The sequence below is a fragment of the Panthera leo genome, chromosome F3 (genome assembly GCF_018350215.1).
Source record: "Panthera leo isolate Ple1 chromosome F3, P.leo_Ple1_pat1.1, whole genome shotgun sequence".
NCBI classification, from domain to species: Eukaryota; Metazoa; Chordata; class Mammalia; order Carnivora; family Felidae; genus Panthera; species Panthera leo.
The window spans coordinates 24,432,885-24,449,432 of NC_056696.1; the positions used below are offsets into that span (position 1 = coordinate 24,432,885).

Genomic DNA, 16,548 nt, shown 5'->3' on the forward strand with positions numbered 1-16,548 from the left:
CTGCTTCTATTCTCTGAAGGAGATGATAGAGAATTGGTATAATTTCTTCCTTAAATGTTGGGTAGAATTTACCAGTGATCCATCTAGTTAGGTAAGTATCCCAAAATATAGAGCAAAAAAGCAGAGAAGTGAATTAGGAGAAGAATGAAAAAAATATGGAGAAGTAATAGAAAAGGGCATAAATGTAATCAGTGTGATTTTTAAAAGGTCAAGAATTTATCCAAAAATATATTAGAGGAAATTTTTCCATAGCTGAAGACAAATAAGAATCTTATGAATGTCAGCAACTTGGAGGTACCCAGCACAATTAATATAAAAAATGTTCACACTTAAGTACATCCTTATGAAATGTGTTTAAGCCAAGGTTAAAGACAAAAATATTTCATGGGGCGCCTGGGTGGCTCAGTCGGTTAAGCATCCAACTTCAGCTCAGGTCATGATCTCGTGGTTCATGGGTTTGAGCCCCGTGTTGGGCTCTGTGCTGACAGCTGGGAGCCTAGAGCCTGCTTCGGATTCTGTGTCTCCCTGTGTCTCTGTTCCTCCCCCGCTTGCACTCTGTCTCTCTCTCTCTCAAAAATAAATAAAGATTAAAAAAAATTAAAAAAAAATATTTCATGCTTATGTGGTGGTGAGTGAGCAGGACAAGTTAGCCTTGCTGGAGTGAAAACCAGATTGGCATCAAACTTTTCCATTGGGATAAGAGAGAAACACATTCAGAGTTCTAATGGAAATTGATTCTGAACAAATAATTTTATACCCAGTAAAAACTATCAATGAAATGGGAGAGTAAAATGGTAAAAATAATGTCCTTATATGAAATATGATGCTTCGTGAAATAATGATTTTAGAATTTATACAGAAGGATAAAGAAAAGAGAAAGACAAGCCATACAAATAACAATTGCCCAAGCCCAACTGCTTAACACAAAGTAAAATTGGAAAAAAAATACAAAAATACATGCAGTAAAAAACAACAACAACAAAAACCCAGCAAAATGATATTGAAAACCAGGTTTCACAAATTAGCAACCCAAACTAGATTAGCAAATGAGGAGGCCTTGGAAAGAATAGCTTCAAGAAGAAGTAAATTTCTTCTAAATTGCTGTAAATTTTAAATTATTACTTTAGTAAGAAAGTGAAGGCATATGATAATAATGCATTATAAAAATTCAGTGCCCTGCTTCCTCTATTTCTCCCTCCTCCTCCCAATTTACATCTGCGCATTTCCTCCTTCCTTCCTTCCTTCCTTCCTTCCTTCGTTCCTTCCTTCCTTTCGGTTGAGTCCATGCCCAACATGGGGGCTTGAACTTACAACCCTGAGACTGAGAGTCACATGCTCTACTTACTGGGCCAGCCAGGTGCCCCTGGGAATTTCTTTTTCTATCAGCACAGGTTAAATGAAATAGTTTCATCACTTTTTCTCTGAGTCCACACATATACATTAAAAGGTAAGCTCTACGAAGGCAGGTTTTTTTTTTTTTTCTCTGTTCTGTGCATTGATGTATCTTTAGCACTTAGCACAGTGCTGGTACTGCATATGCAATCAATACATATTTTTTTTATTTGAATGGAATGAAATTGTTTAATCAATAGTATTCATCTAATTAAAATATTATAAATTCTGGCTGTTTTTAGACTTAATACATGGCCAAAACACACCAAAATTAATTATATCAGAAATAATAAATTCTATACATTTGACCATGTAAATTAACTATATGATGAACTGACTCTGTGACACTGTGACCAAGAGAGGAGGAGGGAAAGGTAGGGCTGTTAAATCTCTCATTAACTTAGAGGGAAGTATTGACATCCTGCCTAAAATTGATGGATCAAGAAATGGAAGGTTGAATACATTGTACAAAGCTATCGACGCATCTAAAGGAATAATAAAAAAATGAAATATATCTGGCAGTGGTTGTTGAAGGAAAGTGTAAATGAGCCAAGCTCCTCATCTTTCATAAGGGGGCCCATCAGCTATACTTTGAAGCTGATACATCAAAAATAAAGGGATAATAAATTATTGTTGCGGAGGTTCGCCTCAGAAGGATTAAAAATAGGAAACTCTTAAGCTGTTACTTCTGGGGAATGCCATAGAGAAAGACCTTTACTTTTTAAAAAAATTACTCTCTAGTACCAACTGAATTTTATTGCCATGTGCCCATACTTTAAAAGTGACATTTTTAATTTAAAAATAGTTTCTAGAAAAAGAGAAGAATTTTTAGGACAGAAAAAAAATGATCCAACTGTTTGCAATTACATACTGTCTACCAGCAAGGACCATCAAACATTTTGCAAACATTATCTGATGGCGAGTGTCAGAATTTACATTTGCCAGATGGAGAAATTCAGACAAAGATGGAGGTGACTTACCCATTTTCAGTGCATCTGTGACCAGCCAGTGATAAAACCCAGGCTTCCGGGATTCTGAGTCCAAAGATAGATTTGGATTCATTTCTTCTTGGAAAAACCACCACATATTAGTATGATGATAGTTAAGGAAGAAATCCAAACTAATAGATGGCACACTCTGTGTTTAGGGCTTGGAAAATGCCTGTATTTTTCCATCCGATAACCTGGTGCCAAAATGCACATTTTTGCCTGTCGAGAAAAAGGTCAGAGCTTCTCTGAAGCACCTGATGGGAATATATATCAATTCAAGAAGTTGTGCCTACAAAGATAAAAAATGATAATCACTGTAACAACCACAATACATTTGTAAATCTCACTATATATGTATGAATAAAGATTTCCACCATTTTGTGGCTACTTAGAAAACTATATGTGGTTAATTAGCTTGATGAATAATTCTGATTATTCGGCCGTATGCCTCTATTATTAATTCAGACCACTAGCACAGGTGGAAAGGAGGAAAAATATTTGACTGATCTGGCATTATTTTACTTATTGGTTTCCCTCTTAATGTGAATTTTAAAATATTTACTTATTTACTTATTTGCCTGGCTTCCCTATTTAGTTAAAACTCTGGAAGGGAGAGAAGGGGAGCCATTAAATGATTATAGCAGATTTCCCTTGTTTTGTCACTACAGTTTCCTCTCCCTCTTCCATCCTATCCCCAACACCACACACAAACACTTCTGCAAAGTCGTATCAGGTGATACTGGCCCAATGGCCAAGATGAGCACTGGACCAAAGCAGCTGCAGAACTTAATAAGAATTTGCGAGAGGGACTTGTGAGAGCCAGACTCAGTGTGGCTGGTTGCTTGAGAAAAGAAGAGCTGTTTTAGGTCAAGAGCTGTCGGCAGCCAGATTTTCCAGGGTGTCGAAGAGAAACGGAGAAACGAAGAAGAAAGTCAATGTACAGAGTGGAGCAGAGGTGAGAGACAAATACAGTGACCATGAATTAACCTTTTTTGTAATTGTGATAGAATATGTACAATGTAGAATTTACTATTGTAATCCTTTTTGAATGTGTAATTCCGTGGCATTCAGTACATTATATTGTTGGGCAACCTTCACCACCATCCATCCCCAGAACCTTTTCATCGTCCCAAACTGAAACTCTACCCAGTGAACAATACTTCTCCAATTCCCCCATGCTCCCGGCCTTTGGTAATTACTCTTCTACATTCTTTCTCTATGAATCTGACTATTCTGGGAATTAATCATTCGTACCAGGGTATTGTTGAGAGCTGCATCAGTTAGCAATTTATTGTCTCTCAGATCCGAATTCACCCTTCCATACAGGTTCCACAATAACAAATGGAATTCCTTTAAAGCATTTCTCCCCTACAAAGAACACCTGTTGAGGTTTCTCAGGAGAGGGTACTAGAGGGATAATGCAGGAGGAAGGGGCCTTCCTGCTGGTTCTGGCAGCCGCATTGTCAGTTGGTGGTACTCTATCCCAGCCACAGGCTCAGAACTCATGGTCCCTTGGTGACTTTACAGCCCCAACCTGGCCAGTGATCACCTGGCCGTCTTGACATGGACATGGTATATTCCAAGCCTCCTGTCTGCAATGGCACCCCACTCTCTCTTCAAGCTCCTGTGCCAGACCTGGCTGCAGATTTTCTATGCTCAACCTGTGCCCCAGAGAGTTGCTTCCTGCTTGCTCACGGATTGCAGACCAGCTCTGGTCTGGGCAAATCTCTCTGCCATCCAATGGTTGCAATTCCAGCCTTGGGAAGGGGGTCCCCTTTCATATCTGTCTCTCCTTAGGTACTCTCCCTTGGCCCTAGAATACCACATAGAGTTTCCCTATATCTTATAATTGCTCTTTTATCAAAAATTTAAAAATATTTGTATTAAGCTTCCCTTATTTAAGTCACTGTGTGGTTTCTGCCTGTTGTTTACATCTGGCAGATGTAAACCAGGATAGTTCTGTGCAAACTAGGGTGTGTGTTCACCTCCTCTAGGGACGGAAGGGAAAGTCCTGACTGCATTTGAAGCTCTGGCTATAGTTTATTTCTCTTTTTTTTTAATTTTTAAAATAAGTTTATTTATTTATTTATTTAGAGAGAGAGCAGGGAGGGGCAGAGACAGAGGGAGAGACAGAATCCCAAGCAGGCTCTGTGCTGACAGCTCGATGTAGGGCTCAAACCCACAAACCATGAGATCATGACCTGAGCCAAAACCAAGAGCTGGACGCTTAACCAACTGAGCCACCCATGCACTCCATAGTTTACTTATGAAGTCTACTATGTATCTGCCCTTGGGTCTTGAGACAAATTTGTTTCTTCAAAACAAATTCTAGCTTTGTCTTTAAGAGAGCTTAAATGTGTTTCTGTTACTTGAAACTAAGGGAGGCATCACTAATAAAAATGTAATTTCACATTCTTTCAAATATGGCTCAGAAAAAGGGATAGAGGGATGAAGAAAGACTACCTAACACCAGAAAAAAAGAAAGGAAGACTATGCCAAGGGTTAACATGGCAGCAAATTCTCAGTTGAGCTTGATGTTGATGTTAGGTCTTCAGGTTCTGTGACTCACCTCTCTTGTCACCAGTGGGGGAACTCATACAAAGGGAGCTAAGTGGGGCACTGGCTGACCCAAAGATTCTGAATGCAAAGAAACAAGGCTGAGGTCGAATGAAGCCTCTTACTCCCACTGCAACCAGACTTTGAGACCTGCTTAACTCAGTGTGTATCTGAGAGTTGGGTATGCAGAGTCAACCCAAGTTCATTCACCAGGCACCTGTGAGGACCTGGGCTGCCTCACACCCTCAACTACCAGGGGGTAGAGTAGGAGCCCACTATCTAGCAGCACACTTCCAGTGAAGGGAACATTCTGGACTGGTTTTGCTCAGCAGACAGAGTAAGTCCCTGCCCATTACTAAAGCATGTCCCAGGAAATGTCAGACTCTTGCCTATCACATTTGTCTTTTTTTGTCTGAGAAGGGGTGCTGAATGGGGAGGAGACAGAGAGGAGAAACCTTCCTCCCCTGCATTTCTCTTCATATGAAGAAAATACCAAAATGTTGGTGTTCACTCCCTCCTCTATGAGCCAAGATGCAAGACCACTTCCCAACACTACTATTACTATTTTCCAGGCCAAGCCACCATTGCCTCTTGCCTGGATTGCTGTGGTAGCCTCCTCACTGTCTCCTTCCCCACTTCAGTCTATTCTTAACCTTACAGCCAGAGTGATTCCATGAAAATAGAAGTTAGCCTGTATCACTCTTCTCTTGGAAACCCTCCATTTGTTTCTCATCTCAGAGCAAAAGCCAAAGGACTTACTTTGGCCTACAAGGCCCCACACCACCTAGATTCCCATGACTTCTCTGACTTTATCTCCCACTAGTTTAATGTGGCAGACTCACGACAACAACTGGTCCTAATTCTCCATCCCTCACTATACTCACACCCTTTGCAGTGTGACTTCGACAGTATCCCCCAAAAGAAGTGGGATTTGTTCTCCATCTCTGGAAACTAAGTTGGTCTCATGAATTTCTTTGGTCAATAGAATGTGCCATTGTTTCAGTTCTGAACCCAGACCTTAAGAGGTTTTGTGTGCGCTGTGTACTCTCTCTCCTCCCCATCTCCTCTCTCTCTCTCTCTCTTTCTCTCTCTCTTCCCCCCCCCTTCTCTTGTCCTCTTTCTCTCTTTCCTCTCTTCTTACTTTCTTTTTCCTTTCTCTCCTCCTCCTCCTCCTTCCACACTCCTGCTATGACATAAGAACAGAACATCAACCTACTGGAAGATGCGAGGCACACAGACATATGGAGCAGAGCTAAGTCAATCCAGTTGTCTTATCTAAGACTGAGATGTGTGAGGGAGCCCAGACAAGATCAGCAAAACTGTGCTGACTTGTAGCTGACTGCATAGGCATTGAGTGAGCCTTGACAAACTCAGCTCATCTTAGCAGAACCACCCCAGTGATCTTTAGACTCATGAGTAAAACTAAATGATTGTGTGCCACTGAGGTTCTGAGGTTCTTTGTTACTCACCATTCTTATGAGATAGATGACTGATACATTCCTCTGCCCATTCTTCTCCAGCCATAATTGCCCTCTGGAAAACAGCAGTCACATTCCTACCTCAGAGGCTTTGTACTTGCTGTTCCCTCTGGCTAGAGTCCTCTTCCCTGACCCACCCCACCCCCAATAGCTGCATGCCTTGATCCTTAACCTCCTTCAGATCTTCTCTCCAATGTCACCTTCTTAGTGAGATCTTGTCTGGACATATATAATATGATCTTCTAACACATCCTTTTCTCCCTTTTGAACTTAAAAACATTGTTTTAATGTTTATTTATTTTTGAGACAGAGAGAGAGAGAGCAGGGGAGGGGCAGAGAGAGAGAGGGAGACACAGAATCCAAAGCAGGCTCCAGGCTCTGAGCTGTCAGCACATCCCAACGCAGGGATCAAACTCATAAGCCGTGAGTTCACGACCTGAGCTGAAGTCTGACGCTTAACCGACTAACCCACCCAGGCGCCCCTCCCTTTTCAACTTTAACTTTCTCCTTAGCACTTGTTGCTATCAAATATATTTTACGTATTCCTTATTTTTCTTGCTTATTATCTAACTTACTCGAAAGCTCCTTGGAAGCAGGGATTTTTGCCCTTTTTTCATTCGTTACTCTATTCCCATGCCCAGAATTATGCCTGGCACATAATAACACAATACACATATTTATCAAATAAGTAAATGAATGAGTGTGACTTCTCCATGGAATGATAGAGATGATCGGAAAATGTTTTCTTAATTTTTAAAAACTGGAAAAATTAAAAATCCCTGAATTAAATTTGTTTTATCTAAGTTCTCTTCCACCGCCATGATCGTAGTCACAGCCACCCTGACCTTCTGTCTGGATTGCTACAATTGCTTCCTAACTAGTTTTTCTGCACCTGTCCCTGCTCCATATAATCCATCACAGCCACGGTGGTCTTTTTAAAGAGAAAGCCCTGACTGAGATGGATATCCTTAGCATTGCCTAACAGGACCTGAAAGATTTGCTCCTCCCTACCTCTCCATCCTCAACTCTTCTTGCTAGCTCATCGGTCCTAAGGTTCCTTAAAATTGCCATGACCCTTCCTGCCTCAGGACATTTCCATGAGCTGTTCCTACCCTCAGGGAATGCTCATCACCATCACCATCATCATCATCATCCCTTTGCCCAGTCAACCCCTATTCATCCTTTTGATCTCATCTCAAGGATTATTTCCTCAGGAAAGCCTTCATAATTCAACGTTTTTTTTCTTTAAACACACAATACGACTTCTAACGGTAAGTTTGTGTGGCTTGTATGATGTCTGCTTTTCCCAACATATTGTAAACTCACTGAGGACTTAAGCTATTCACCAGGTCATTTGGATGAGTTTGGCCTCAGATTCACCTAAGCCCTTTGTAGAGACTTGCAGTGTCAAACAGGAACCCGTGAAGAAAAGAGCTTTTGCATAAGGAGTTGGGTCTTCCAGGAAAGACTCAGCCCTGATGATATTTTTGTTCCTTTCTAAAGCCACAAAGGTCTATAAACCATCCCTCCCCGTGACCACCGCCAGTCCATTAGCAGTAGAAGCCAGAGAGAATATTTACATTCTAAGGGGTTTGTACTGAAGAATGACACCTCTCGTCATTCTTGCAATGTCATGATTTATGCAACCAAGTCTTGCTTTAGAGGACAGCCATTAGCCACAGGAATGGGCACAGCAAGAACAGCAGAAGCAGTGGTGATTAACTCTAGCTGGGATTTTAGTCTTCTATTGCCGTGAACAAGTTGCCACAAACTAAGCAGATTAAAGCAACGCGAATTTATTATCTTACAGTTTCGTGGATCAGGATCCAAAGCACAGCTTCACGGGATCCCAGCTCAGGGTCTCACAAGGCTGCAGTCAGGGTCAGGCTGTAGCTCTCATCTGACACTCGAGGTTCTCATCTGAGCTCATTCAAGGTGTTGGCAGAATTCAGTTGCTTGTGGCTGCAGGAATGAGTTCCCCATTTTCTTGCCAGCTGTCAGCTGGGAATCATGCTCAGCTCCCAGAGGCCAGTGGCTCTCCTTGCCACATAGGCCGTTCACCACATGGATGTTTTTAATTTTTTCCAGGCCAGCTGGAATGTACTGTTCTGACTTCTCTGTGACCAGTGGAGAACGCTCTCTGCTTTTAAAGGGCTTACCTGACCAGGTCAGGTCCACCTGATAAGCTCCCTTTTTGCCATATAATATAACATAACCATGGGGGTGATATTTCACTGTATTCAGAGGTCCTTCTGAACTCAGGGGGATTAGACGGGCACCACACTGGGGGATCCTGCCTACCACAGGCAGCTAGGATCGCTGATCTTAATAACAAAAAACTACTGAGGTTATATTCTTGCCAACACTGTGCTAATTACATTTCAGCATTTAATCTTTAAAATAACCTATGAGGTAAATTCTATTACTCTCCTTGTTTTACAGGTGAAGAAACTGAGGCTCAGAGGCCAGGTGACTTTGTTTAATTTCACACAATCAGTAAGAAGCATAACCTACATTTTGAACTTTGGTCTTTCTGACTCCAGAACTCATTCTTTTTCACTTTACCTCATCGAAGCTGGTTCTCCTGTAACCAGCAGAATGATGATTGTCAGTATTTATGGCTATAAATACAGGTAGTCCTGCCCACACCTCAGGAAATAGGTTCTTCATAAAAATGTTCTTAATTAACCTTTAATTAACTAAAATGTGTTATCCATATCCTACGAAGAACTCTAGTTGATAATCACTTTAAACTCTTAGTGGAGTTATTGACTCAGGTATAAACTGGTGTTAAAAGCTTTTGGCATAAGGTTACTGGGGCACCAGACATTTGTATAGTGTTGCCAAAATAACACCACCCGGTTTACCTTCCAGTCACAAGGGTGAAACCTTAGTGCTACAATGGAAGGGTAAGATTGCCATTTGCCTTAAGTTCAAATGCTAGGATCCCTAATGGTGGGTCGGTCAGAACATACTTATCTTACGACAAAATGCAGTATGAATTTCACATCTCCTATGATACAATCTAGATAACAAGGTTTAACCTGAATTCATTATGACTTTGCGTTTGACTTCCATTTTATGAAAAATTAAGTGGGTTAGAGAAACAGGCTCTAGAGAAACACAGAAAAGGAACTAGTCACATCGAGAAAATGGGATGTTTTATAGATAATTGCCCAAATCCATGTAACAAGCATGATATCATGTCTTTTGTCTATGGCAAAAGAGCTTAAGAAATATCCATGTAATGAGAATCTTGTATATTCATGCCTGAATTGGTCCTTAACTGGACAAACCAGCTAGAGAGGACATATGGGGGATGACTGAGGAAATAAAAGGTGGACCAGGTATGAGATTAGATGTATTGACATGGAAAGTTCCAGATTATTAACCTTAGAAAGAAAGCAATTACAAAACAGTCTGTAACAATTTAAAAAATAGTATATTTCTCATTTTGAAAAAGATATGTAAGAATACATAAAAATTCTGGAAGGGTATACAATAAGATTACCAGTGGTAATCTCTAGTTGGTGGAAATAGTGTTTTTATTTTATTTGTTATTTGTTTACCAGTACATGTGATGCTTTGCAATTATAAGATACTTTAAAAATATATATATGTTAAAGTTTATTTATTTATTTGAGAGAGAGAGCAAGCGAGAGCAGGAGAGGGGCAGAGAGAGAGGGAGAGAGAGAATCCCAAGCACGCTCCATGCTGTCAGCACAGAGCCCAACGCAGGGCTTGATCTCATGAACCATGAGATCATGACCTGAGCCAAAACCAAGAGTCGGAAGCTCAACCAACTGAGGTGCCCCAATGATAAGAGATTTTTAATTTAATAAAAATGAAAGAAAGTCATCAGTATATAAGTTTTAGCCTAAGCCATGGGAGTAAATGAGATTGCTCAGGGAAGGGGCTATCCAGAATAAGAGGGCTAAGACCACAGCATTCAAAAACATCAAGATTTCAGAGAGAAGAACAAGGAAAGAGAGCTAGTCAGAGACTGAGGATAAGCCATGAAAGAACAGAAGAAGCAGGAAGGCCAGGGAAGGGGAGGTTTCCAGAGGAAAGGATAGTCAGGTGTATCAAATGCTAAGGATGCGCAAGCAGGATGAAGAATAAAAGGTCACTGACTTCACGGTAGGAAGTCAACAAAGACTTTTGCACGTGGAGGGATAAGGAACGAGAGGTGGTTCTTGTAAGGAGTTGGTAGTGGGGGAAGGACACAAGACAGCAAGTAGAAGTCAGTCGTGGTGCCCATCTTTGCACAAGGAGGTGAGCAGCGACAAGTTGCCACTCAGGTGTGTTCCAGGTAAAGGAAACACTGGAACACTGCTCCCTTACCCAGCGAGAGTGGCGCCCCCTGCAGGATGTAAAGGGAAGGCTCTATGAAGCCGGCAGAGCAACAAAGAGTTAAGCAACTTGTCGGTAGATTGGAGAAGGCCAGTGGGAATGGAGAAATTGAAAACCTAAGACTCGAGAAGGCAGGATCATTTATAGCACAGGATGCCCAGGCCACAGAGCAGGGAACCGGGTGGAGCACAGAGGAGGCCAGTGACCCTGTGCAGGACTGAGGCTGGCTTCCTCTGAATCAGAGTGAACGCTCAGGAGCCAGGACCAAAACCAGGCAACTCTCACCTTCTGTTCAAGTCACCAAACTGGTGATGATTAACAATGATAAGTATACTTGGAAAGCAGGTTTTCTAAGGGACAGTGTGCTGGTGTTTAAGTTCTGCAAAGCCACATTAGGAGGCACTAGACCATGTGGGCCTCGCACATTATTGGAGCAGGAGGCTGCCCACATGATGGGATTTGAGGGGTGGTCCATCACCCCAGGAGTATCTCCCATGGGTTTTTCTTAGTGATAGGTGCTGTGATGAGTGAATAGACAGTGGAAGGTTTGGGGTCAGTAGATGAGTTTATGGTCTATCCTTTCTGTCACGTATACTTTTTGAACTTCAGTTTGACTTGCTTCAGTGAACATTTATCAGATACCCACAGGGCGAAAAGGGCACTGTTCTCAATACAGCCCATGACATTTCATTTGATCCACAAACTGGGTGAAGGGGCTGGAATAATCTGGGGCTGTACCTGCAATGAGAAATAGACAACAGTTCTTGTGTGCCCGGATCAGAGAATTGCCTCCCTGAAAAAATAAGCCTGAAGAAAGAACAAAGGTGCCATGTTCAGTCTGATCCTTTCCTTTCTTTCTCTGTACTCTCTTCCCATCGCCCCATCACTCAATCAGAAAGCCCCGATGTCCTCTGGCCTCTTCTGCCCCATCCAGTCCTGCCTTGGTGCTGCTGACCACACAGCAAACTGTCCCCGGGTCAGCAGGTCTCAGATGTGCCTGCAACACTCCAAACTGGGGCTTCACAGAGACCACAGACATCTTCCGGGGGACTCAGCAGCTGCTCAGGGTCGTGCAGCTCAGAGTGCATTAATCAAATGTTATTATTCCCCACCGCTCTGTTTGCTGTGTCAGTTAGATCTGGGACAAGCTGTTGGTCAGAGGGTTTGCTCCCCGGTGCCTGTTTGTAGACACTCATCTTCCCAATTTATCCTTCAAGCAATACTTTGTAGGACAAGACCGGTATCCCCCATTTTCCTCACAGCTTTAGGAACTCTGGGGCTTTGCACCAATGTGTACAAGGTGTAGAGATTCCAGCCAAGAAAAGAGAGTGGGAAGGAACACTGCAGCGGGAGGGAGGGCTGGAAGGTGCTGGGCCATTAATTACAGCTCAGTGGGGACAGAGAAGGAAACAGCAACTCGGAGTGGAGCTCCAGAGCAAAAGCAAACAGGAAGGTTTTAATGAGCAAGTCCCTGGGAGGAAATGACTCAATGGTTTGGAAAGAGTGGGCTTCAGAGAGGCGGGAGGCAACATGTGTGGAGCCCCATCCATAGGGAGGGAGTGGAGTCAGCCGGAGGCAAGCAACTGGGGAGGGGTATGTAGGACTTTCTTTTTGGCACCCAGAGATAGCAATCAGCCTGTCCACTGGGGGCTTTGCCCCACATGTCCATGGGTGGCAGTTGGAGAAGGGAGTCTCAGGGCAGGAACAGCTGTTCCATTTGCAGCAAGGTTGAGAAAACCCTCTTGATTCTCAGTATGGCGGTGCGGGGTGGGGAGGGAGGCTGAGATTGCTTGGTCAAGGAACTGTTTGGAAAAGGTGCTGGCACATCCTGGGGCTGGGCTGCAATGAGGGATGCACAACAGCATTTCCAGGGTCTGGAACACAGAACTTGCTCCCTAAAAAAAATGCCGACAGACGAGCAAAGACGATCGTGTTGCAGTCTTGGTGTCTGCATCAGAGAGAGAAGCATTTTCTGATTCAAAAGTCAGGGCATGGTATCTGAGAAATTTTTTTCCCTAGTTTCTGAATTTCTGCACATGGAATGCCTTAAGATGGTATAAAATGAGATCATACTTATCATAAATGTACCAAAATGAATTTATTAAGAATTGTAAAATTGTATGAAATTGGAAGTGCCCTGGAGTATCTGGCATGAATGAGCACTGTGTTTTGAAACAAAGCCTATCTGAACAGAGCTCAAGGACAAAAGTCTTCACAAATCATGAATTCATTAGTTTCTTCATGAATCAGGAGTTAGGGGAGAGGGGAAGTGGGGAGAACAAGTTCCCTTCTGCGGGGTGGGGGGTGTGGGCGGAGAAGCTAAAGTCCCTCTGGTGTGTTCAAGGATGTGGATGCTGGGGCCGGGGACCTAGCCTTGAGCCCTTGCTCTTGAGCGTCCTAGCTGCGTCTCGGGCAAAACTGAGCTCCCCGATTTGCAAAGTCAGGACCGCACTGAGTCCACCAGGTGGCTGTGAGAATTCCAGCCATTCCACTGGGTACCTAGACCAGTACCCGGCATGGATGGGGCATGTCTAAGATAGCAGCTCCTTTCCTCTCTCCACCCACACTGAGTGATATAGGGAAGGATGTCCCAGCTTGGAAAGGTGTCAGTCACGGAAAACACCCTGCGGTTTAGCAGACATTTGGGAACTCCGTCCGAAACACTCCTCTCAGGCAAGTGGGTGAGGAGAGAACACCGGGCAAGTCAAACTGTCTGCTGCCCAGCACCCACCACAAACCAGTAACGGGTTGGGCTTCTCACTGGCTGGAAACCAGCACAGAGAGGAAGCAGCAAACACTATGAGAGGAAACAAAGTTTCCTGTTCAATGAGGGGTGAGCAAGAACCTGGCGATTCTGGAAGAGCAAAAGAACAAGGGCAGCAAAGGGAGGAAAACATAAACAAATGAACTGTGGAGCACCCGGGGTGCATTTTATCATTTTATCTGACGGGAGGAGCAGCCTGTACAGAGAGGATGTAGCAACCTCGATTATGTTACAAACCATCACGAGGAACTTCCAGCCTTAGCTGATCCAGCAGGCGGCTCTTGCAGCAACTTAAAAGGGCATATAAAAGCCACTCACCAAGGCCCTCCTGCAAGGGGACTGGGGGAGGTCTTGTCATTTCCACCCAAACCCGGCTCTCAGAGCTGTCACTTCTGCATACCCTGGCTTTTTCTAAAAAGGTCTCTGTCGTTTCAATTTCATCATTTACACCACTTGCTTCAATGATTCTCAACTTGGCATGTTGCTCCATGATTTTGCTACTTTCTGAGTCACATGCTTTTTACCTACATTACTAGTGGGGCTTGGGGTCCAGCCTCTGAAGGAGGTTGCCAAAGCTTCCCATTCCTTTCCCAAGGCTAGCCAGTGATGCGTGTTGTCAGAAACACTCTCTGCCTCAAAGTCTCTTTTTCTAATTCTAGATAATCCTTGGAGAAAGATCTCAGGCTGGGCCATGACTACCTAAGAGTTCAAGACAATTCAGATGAATACGTATTTGGGCATCTAGATGTGGCCGGCACGATGGGGGAGTCCAAGGTGAAGACTTAGCTTCGACTCTCCAGGGCTTTGCTGCCTAGAGGGAAACCATATATAGGGTCTATTTGTTTTAATGCTTACTAAGCACTAAAGTAAAACGGGTTAATTCTTGGTGTTTTATTGTATAAGTTAATATGAGAAAGAATGAAATCTGGCCCTTTGTAGCAATGTGGATGGAACTGGAGAGTGTTACGCTCAGTGAATTAAGTCACACAGAGAAAGACAGATACCATATGTTTTCACTCTTACGTGGATCCTGAGAAACTTAACAGAAACCCATGGGGGAGGGGAAGGAAAAAAAAAAAAAAGAGGTTAGAGTGGGAGAGAGCCAAAGCATAAGAGACTCTTAAAAACTGAGAACAATCTGAGGGTTGATGGGGGGTGGAGGAAGGGGAGGGTGGGTGATAGGCACTGAGGAGGGCACCTGTTGGGATGAGCACTGGGTGTTGTATGGAAACCAATTTGACAATAAATTTCATATTAAAGAAATAAATAAATAACATGCTAATAACATAAATGAAGCCTAACCTAAAGCTACACTAGGTCTCTTACAGGCAGGACACGTGCCAGGTAAAAGAGCAGGCTGCTGGCGTTCTTTCCAGGCTGTGGAGGAAGGGTTGACCAGAAGTGCCCCTTTCACAGGTGAGGGACTATGTCCACAGATTCCTGGGAACCACAAGCAGGTTCCAGGAAGCGTTATCACAGAGGAGTTTGGGAGGGCACCAAGGAGCACGTGTTACTGAGAACAGACGCTCTTTCCCCAACTTTCTCCTGCTTACCCTGCTAATCCTGGTTCACAGAGACCTTACCTCCTATTGCTCGTCTCCACTTTAGTCACTTATTCAGGAAGCAGCAGATTTGCCGTGTGTCAGCTACTGTGCTAGGCTCCGGGGACTCAGTCCTTGCCCCCAGGGAACTTGCACTGGAGAGGACCATTGCGTTTGCACTATATTCTCAGCTTCTCATTCTTTTCCACAGATGAAGTCTTTAGAATCCTGCATGGAATTCCCACCCTCACTTTTGCAGATAAACAATCAAGCCTCCTTTTATTTACTCAACCACATACCTCGAAGGGGACGTGCACGAGGTGTGTCATTTTCTCCAGGATTTTTCTTGGTGCCATCTGATTCTAGGCCAGGAACCTGCAAAAAGCAAGAACTTTGGAGTGAGGGAGACATGGATTGGGACAGTGAAGTGCCTCACAGCAGTGGATGAATCTTCCCAGGGGATTTTGGGCAAGAGGGAGTGTTAGCATTAGTAGAGGTATTGTGTAACAGGACACGATGGCTAGGACGTCGGGGATTTCCTGGTAAGGCAAGCAGGTCTTATTTTCTAGGGTAAGGTAAGCTAGTGAAAGCTGAGTTGGAGGACTGTGATTGGTGTTTGTTAAGTTTCCTTGACAAGTGCTTCCCATAAATGCAGGCTGACTTAGGTTCAGATTTGTGATGTGGGCAGGTCCACTGAAGTGGCCTCCATTTTGTGGGTCCCCAGATACAAATTAACATTATCATATTTTTGGTTGGGTTCCTTGGAAGCAGAGCCTGAGGCAAAGTTTTGGGGACATGTGATTTATTGATTTATCAGGAAAAACTTGTAAGTGACAAAGGGAAGCAGAAAAGTGAAGGAAAGAGTAGAGCAAGGATGTGGTCTCAGAAAATGCCAGACGTGATCCATAGAAAACTCTGAGGCATAAGTGATATCACAGAAATCTTCTCACCACAAGGCAAAAGGGCTAGACTTCTGTGGGTTGGGAAGGGGTGTGTGTGTGTGTGTGTGTGCGCGTGTATGTGTGTGGGTATGTGTGGGTGTGCGTGTTGGGGAGGCTTGACCTCACAGCTGAGTCATCTTCCATTAGCTGTAAGGGAAGCTGTGAGCTGTTAGCACATGGCTGCTGTAGGATGGGTTCACCAGCATGGTAAAAGGGACGTGGGTGGGACAGCAAATGAATCCATCACACATAGGTTCAAATGCAGCGTTCACCTTCACAAGTTAGAGTGACCATTATATCAGGTGATTGTGAAAAGCCCCTGGTACAGTAACTGTCCCTCCCTCTCCCTTCAGGCATTACGAGGCAGAAGATCTTGACAGACCAGCCCAATCCAAAAGCCTACCTGATTCATACGCTGGTATGGCAAGAAAGTAAATCCATCACTGAAAGCTTATTCCTCTGTACCTCCATCCCCAACCACATGGAGGAATCCAGCCTGCACCTGGTCTCCTGCTCATCCAGGGCTTTGACTGT

The 16,548-nt window shown here is 43.6% G+C and overlaps 1 protein-coding gene across 7 annotated transcripts in view; it reads right to left on the bottom strand.

Annotated features, from left to right (window-relative positions):
* TSEN15 (tRNA splicing endonuclease subunit 15) overlaps positions 1 to 16,548 on the bottom strand; it is a 136,258-nt gene that overhangs the window by 36,660 nt on the left and 83,050 nt on the right. For 3 of the 7 annotated variants that reach the window (XR_006198744.1, XR_006198746.1, XR_006198745.1), the window contains 4 exons: positions 15,373 to 15,448; positions 8,224 to 8,377; positions 6,407 to 6,470; positions 2,373 to 2,670 (listed from right to left, as the gene is read on the bottom strand). The gene's annotated coding sequence lies outside the window, so the exon portion shown is untranslated. Of the gene's footprint in view, positions 1 to 2,372; positions 2,671 to 3,214; positions 3,256 to 6,406; positions 6,471 to 8,223; positions 8,378 to 10,234; positions 12,717 to 15,372; positions 15,449 to 16,548 lie in introns of those variants that run through there. The other 4 variants (XR_006198748.1, XR_006198747.1, XR_006198750.1 and 1 more) reach the window with 4 other exon arrangements.